Raw genomic sequence first — 7463 nt, 5'->3', positions numbered from 1 at the left:
AAGACCCCCAACCCCTCTCTCTGCAGCCATATGCGTAGCTCTTTGTAAAGAGCTGTTATTTAAAGCTCAGGAACAAAAAGAGAAAAAACAGGGGGAGGTCATATGCACTTTCTACTCTCAGTAGAAATCTTTAATCATGATTCTCTCACATGTTCTGTTTTTAAAGACATTCTGTGAAAGCCCATTTGTGTCCAGCTCACATCAGTGAATCAGTGTCTGATTCATTCAGGACATTCGTCCAGACCATAGCTGCAGACAGGGGACCTTACGGTGCAGTCAGCGGGGAACAGACCTCCCACTGACAGGTGAGAGAGAGCCCACATCTCTCTCGCATTAATGGAAAAGCCACAGCAGTGTGTCTCAATTATCAACAGAAATAGAAGAAAAGAAATATGAAAAATTTAACTTCTGTCATCATTTACTCACCCTCATGTAGTTCTTAACCCATGTGAAGCTTAAGGCAGAACAAAAAGAATTTTTAAGTAAATGCTGATATTTCTTTACATAATGATTGGGGTTGTCAAGCAACAAAGAGGACAAAAAGAACAATAAAATTGCCATAAAAGTGGTCCATAAAACTAGTGCACTATAATTTGTCTTTCAGTGCAATACACTGTGTGAAGAAAAAAGTATGAAAAGTTAAGTTTTTCCATTTGGAACATAAATGCAGTGAATATTAATACAGTATGGGCTATACAGTGTGAATTCTAAAAGTCAAATTAATTAAGTCAAATAGGTTAATTTCACTCAAATATTATTTAAAGGTCAAAATTCACCTAAATGTACTATGATGATCAACCCATACTGTGACGATCGTGACCCAGTGAAACACAGGGAGAGAGAGATCCAGTTGCAGGTATGTTTATTAGGGTAATCCAAATCGTAATCCAAACAAGCCAGGGTCAAAACCAGAAACAATCCAAACAAACAAAACAAAGGAGGAACAGGAAAGGGAACAGGAACAGGAACTCCGAATACGAGGAACTCGGAAGATGAGAATACTGGGTAATGGAAGGAAACGGAAGGAAATGTAAGGAAAGGACTCCATGCAGAAAACAGGAAAAGACTGGTTAATATAGGGAGGCTGTTGACTAATAAGTGAAGGCACCTGGTGCAATTAACAGGAGTGCAATTACTGTGATGAAGGGACAAGGCTAGTGGGAATTGTAGTGCCTACGGTGAAGTGCCTAAGGGGAAGTGAGCCCACTAGTGGACACCCAGGGAAACAGAGACCAGGCAGCGTGACATTACCCTCTCCTCCACGGAGCAGCTACCAGATACTCCACCCGAACCCAAGAAGAAACCAAAGACACAATGAGACCAGGAGGGAGGTGGAGCGGCGGAGGACCAGGGGGAGGGACGGAGGGCCAGGTAAAATGGGGAAACAGAGACAAGAGGACCAGGTAAAATGGGGAAACAGAGACAAGAGGACCAGGTAAAATGGGGAAACAGAGACAAGAGGACCAGGTAAAATGGGGAAACAGAGACAAGAAGTGCAAACACAAAAACAAGGAGCCCAGGAGGGAGGTGGACCAGCGGAGGATCAGGGGGAGGGACGGAGGGCCAGGTCCTTAAAGGGAAACAGAGAGAAAGACAAAGACAAGGAACCCACGAGGGAGGTGGACCGGAGGAGGATCAGGGGGAGGGACGGAGGGCCAGGTCAACAGACAGAAGAGAAACAAAAACGAAAACAAAACAACAACAAACACAAGTCCAGGAAGAACATAACTTGAGCCCACCAGGGCGGAGCAGAAGACCACCACATTCGTGTGGTCGAGACAGAAGCCCACCAGGGCGGAGCGGAAAACCACCACATCCGTGCGGTCGGGACAGAAGCCCACCAGGGCGGAGCGGAAGACCACCACATCCGTGCGGTCGAGACAGAAGCCCCCCAGGGCGGAGCGGAAGACCACCACATCCATGTGGTTGGGACAGAAGCCCCCCAGGGCGGCGCAGAAGACCACCACATCCGTGTGGTCGAGACAGAAGCCCCCAGGGCGGCGCAGAAGACCACCACATCCGTGTGGTCGAGACAGAAGCCCCCCAGGGCGGCGCAGAAGACCACCACATCCGTGTGGTCGAGACAGAAGCCCCCAGGGCGGCGCAGAAGACCACCACATCCGTGTGGTCGAGACAGAAGCCCACCAGGGCGGAGCAGAAAACCACCACATCCGTGTGATCGAGACAGAAGCCCACCAGGGCGGAGCAGAAGACCACCACATCCGTGTGATCGAGACAGAAGCCCACCAGGGCGGCGCAGAAGACCACCACATCCGTGCGGTCAAGACAGAAGCCCACCAGGGCGGCACAGAAGACCATTCATTCATTTTTCATTCAAGTTTATTTGTATAGTGCTTTTTACAATACAAATCGTTACAAAGCAACTTTACAGAAAATTATGTTTCTACAATATTTAGTAGTAGCTTATGGTGGTGACTGTCAGTTTGTGCACGTTTGACAGGATTTTTAGAAAAAAGTAATACAAGACGTAGTCAGCTAGACGATGAACGTTATTAATATTATTAATTAATAATTATTATATGATGCAGTCACACATGTAGCAATAATTGTTAGTTCTGTTTTTTGATTCAGGGTTAGCATCATCTGAGGTCCTCTGAGGGTCAGCATCCTCTGTTCTCAGGTGTTCTGGATCCAGACTGGAGCTTGTGTAAATCCTAAAACATAGAAACAAAATAGAGACATCATTAGCATAGCTGCTGATCCAACAAAGTAAAATTAGTTTAACCCAAGCTAATGAATAAAAATGCACATTTGATCAGATGCAACTACACTCACAATTTAAGAGATACATTATTCGAATGCTTGGCAAAAGAGATGCGTTTTTAATCTAGATTTAAACAGAGAGAGTGTGTCTGAACCCCAAACATTATCAGGAAGGCTATTCCAGAGTTTGGGAGCCAAATGTGAGAAAGCTCTACCTCCTTTAGTGGACTTTGCTATCCTAGGAACTACCAAAAGTCCAGCGTTTTGTGACCTTAGGGTGCGTGATGGGTTGTAGCGTGGTAGAAGGCTAGTTAGGTACGCAGGAGCTAAACCATTTAGGGCCTTATAGGTAAGTAATGATAATTTGTAACTGATACGGAACTTAATAGGTAGCCAGTGCAGAGACTGTAAAATTGGGGTAATATGATCATATTTTCTTGACCTCGTAAGGACTCTAGCTGCTGCATTTTGGACTACCTGAAGCTTGTTTATTGACGAAGCAGGACAACCACCTAGAAGTGCATTACAATAGTCCAGTCTAGAGGTCATGAATGCATGAACTAGCTTTTCTGCATCAGAAACAGATAACATGTTTCGTAGCTTGGCAATGTTTCTAAGATGGAAGAATGCAGTTTTTGTAACATTGGAAATATGATTTTCAAAAGACAAATTGCTGTCTAATATAACACCCAGATTTCTGACTGTAGAGGAAGTAACAGTACATCCGTCTAGATGCAGATTTTAATCTACAAGATTTTGTGTAGTGTTTTTTGGTCTTTTTTCTCTTTTTATATCTCTGAAAATTGAGAAGTTTCATCTGGTCTCGTTGAGATATATAGCTGAGTATCATCAGCATAACAGTGGAAGCTAATTCCGTATTTTCTAATAATATTACCAAGGGGCAACATGTATATTGAAAATAGAAGGGGACCTAGGACGGATCCTTGTGGCACTCCATATTTTACTGATGATAAATGAGATGACACCCCATTTAAGTAAACAAAATGGTATAAACAAAATGGCCACATCCGTGTGGCCGAGACAGAAGCCCACCAGGGCGGTGCAGAAGACCACCACATCCGTGTGGTCGAGACAGAAGCCCACCAGGGCGGCGCAGAAGACCACCACAGTGGGATCGATGACACAGGAGAGCCAGTCTGGTTAGGCAAGTCTGAAACAGAGAACATGAACAAGTTAAGGGTAGCCTCCGTGGCCATGACAGGATCAGTCGAGCGCTCAGAGAGTTCGGCTGAAACGTGACGAGGCTCTGGAAGTTCCGCAGAGGCGAGGAGAGACTCTGGTAGTTCAGCCGAGACAAGGAGAGGCTCTAGTAGTTCAGCAGAGACGTGGAGAGGCTCTGGTAGTTCAGCAGAGGCGTGGAAAGGCTCTGTTAGTTCAGCAGAGACGTGGGGAGGCTCTGGTAGTTCCACAGAGACGTGGAGAGACTCTGGTAATCCCATGGTGTTTAGACTGGATTCCAGAAGATCAATGCTGACTTGACTCTGCTCATGAAGATCATTGGTGGCCTGACTCTGCTCATTAAGATCATTGGTGACTTGCATTTGTTCATGAAGATCATTGGTGACTTGCCTTTGCCCATGAAGGTAGTCGGTGACTTGACCTTGCCCATGAAGAACACTGGTGACTTGACCTTGCCCATTAAGATCAATGGTGACTTGACTTTGTTCATGAAGAATACTGGTGACTGGACTTTGCTCATGAAGATCAATGGTGACTTGCATTTGTCCATGAATTTCACTGGTGACTAGCCCTGACTCTGGAGGGTCAACGGTGACTAGCCCTGACTCTGGAAGGTCAACGATAATAGCCCTGACTCTGGAAGGTCAACGTTGACTAGCCCTGACTCTGGAAGGTCAACAGTGACTAGCCCTGACTCTGGAGGGTCACTGAGCACCTGACTCGACTCGGGAGGGTCCACGAGCACCTGACTCGACAACAAAGGAGGAACAGGAAAGGGAACAGGAACGGGAACAGGAACTCGGAATACGAGGAACTCGGAAGACGAGAATACTGGGTAATGGAAGGAAATGGAAGGAAACGTAAGGAAAGGGCTCCATGCAGAAAACAGGAAAAGACTGGTTAATATAGGGAGGCTAGTGACTAATAAGTGAAGGCACCTGGTGCAATTAACAGGAGTGCAATTACTGTGATGAAGGGACAAGGCTAGTGGGAATTGTAGTACCTACGGTGAGGTGCCTAAGGGGAAGTGAGCCCACTAGTGGACACCCAGGGAAACAGAGACCAGGCAGCGTGACACATACTGCATCAGTAAGAAACAGAAAAAAAGCAGACAAAGATGAAGAGTTCAACATGCAGTAATTTCTTACTTCACTGCTTTATATGCTAATTTGTCATATTAAGTCTTGCCAGAAACCATGATCTTACAGTCTGGCTGCATAAAGCAGAAGTCTGATGTGTATTTACTAAGGATAAACAAACGCTTTAAAGCCCACTGTGACAGCATCCCTCCCTCCAGAGATATAGAACTCCTCTTTCACCTCTGTTATCTCCTCTGGGCTGACAAAAATGTGTTTCCTTTCTCTCTTTTTCCCCTAATGATCACTTCAGGGGCTGCTTCACACTTGTCATTTCCTCTTAAATTATTCTGACCTTGAACCCAGCACTGTAGGCGTGCAATACTGAGATGTTGAAAAAGACTCCCCAGAAATTCATTTTCCCTGAGGTTTTTTGTCTGTTCTGAGTCTGCATTGTTGTAATTCTGAGAAATTGATATTATTTCAGAAACTGCGAGATTCATTCATGGGTCCCTGAAGAATCTTCCATGTTTATCTAAGACTGCATGGATGCCGCATGCTGGAAGTTCATGTTTTATTCTCAAGTGTGTTTATCTCTGTTAATATTGATCCATTCTAATCCATGTTCTCCTGGTCCACGGCTCTTTTATGTTGTAATGTTCTGTCCCTGGGCACACTATTAAGGCTAATCAATTTCTGCGCAAGACTTAGCACTATAATCACTGCATTGAACTTTTGCTGTAGATTCTAGAAAGCTGCATATCAGCATCATGCGCTACAGAGAGACAGGAGAAAGTGAAAAGGGTTCCATAAATCACATAGATTTGGGATTTCAAGATATTAATATTGTAAAGGAGTGCTGCACCAGGCCTTCACATTGTAAAAATTGTAAATAAATAATTATCCCTTATATTTATATTATTATGCATTTTTTTAATTAATATTAATTATTGAATTAATGAATTGAATTTTTATTCATATTTATATTAATATTAATATTAATATTACTGAATTGCTGCAATATTTAGCACACACACACACTCATACATGTTTGTTTTTGTTAAAAGTGGGGACATCCCATAGGCGTAATGGTTTTTATACTGTACAAACTGTATATTCTATTGCCCTTCACCAACCCTACACCTAACCCTAACCCTCACAGGAAACTTTGTGCATTTTTACTTTCTCAAATAAACTCATTCTGTATGATTTATTAGCGTTTTGAACAATGAGGACATGGGTTATGTCCTCATAAGTCACCCTCTCCTTGTAATACATGTGTTATATGTCATACCCATGTCATTATACAAAGTTGTGTCCTGATATGTCACACAAAAAAAGAGCACACACACACACACACACTGTTTTTGTTTTAATTGCCTGAAGATCAGGTTCAATTCTGTTTCCCAAGATTATTCAACATGATTTCACTTGTCTGCAGGGAAAAATATATACAGTGATAAAATAAATTAACATTAACAAAAACCAGAGCAGCACTGGGTAAAAGAAAAAACATGACATTAATAAAATAAAGCCAATCAAATATGGAATTGCATATGCCCTGAGTTTCAAATATTAACTTCATATAATTTTCACATTAGGATATATTAAACAAATCAGTTTTTCCTATATGTGTTGTACAGGCTTTATTTCACACCCAAAGTCTAAACTAGAATTGGTTTTTTGTCTATGAAAGTGAAAAGCACCTTTAAATGTAAAGAAAAGGGGACATTTGAGAACCGTTCCTGAAATTTTTCCATTGTTGCCTAAGGGACTGCACTAGTTTATAAGCAATATGTCCATGACTGAAGTGTAGAGGTGCCCTTATAAACTGCAGCTACAATGTTTAGAAGATGGGTTGAAGGAAGAAACTCTTCAAAGTAGCCTTCACTCTTCACACACAAAACAGTCTGACTCCAGAAGCTGATAAGTAGATGTATAACGAATCTTAATGCTGAGAAGTGAACTGTTACTTCCCGTATTTCTTTTCAGATGTCACTGCTGCTATTAAAACACACGTCAACTAGGAAGCCAGAAAATATGGATACCTAATGCAAGTTCAGTGCCAAGTGCTGGTGACAACCACCCCGTCCCCCCGGCCTCCAAATAAAAGTCACAGTAAGGCCACACAAACCAGTGGTGGTTAGTAAAATGAAATACAGAGTATTCTGTACACGTCACCAAGAGGAGTCACTTGGCTCTCAGAGGGCCTTTAGAGCCTACACAGAGATTCAATCTGAGAAAACCTTTCACAAAGACACTCTTGACTGCTTATTCATAGTCGTGCCCCATGGCCCTTCACTCATCTCCCAACTGCACCCGCTTCAGACTCAAGGAAATATGGACAAAATTGTCTTTAAAAAGCACACCAGTATCTGTGAAGAGCAGATTCTATACGAATGTACAGTACCATCTACACATCCAAATCTCACAGCACAAATATATAAATGCTGCCTGTGTGTT

The sequence above is a fragment of the Carassius carassius genome, chromosome 14 (genome assembly GCF_963082965.1).
Source record: "Carassius carassius chromosome 14, fCarCar2.1, whole genome shotgun sequence".
NCBI lineage: Eukaryota > Metazoa > Chordata > Actinopteri > Cypriniformes > Cyprinidae > Carassius > Carassius carassius.
The sequence above is the reverse complement of the archived record's forward strand: the minus strand, read 5'-3'. Positions refer to the sequence as shown.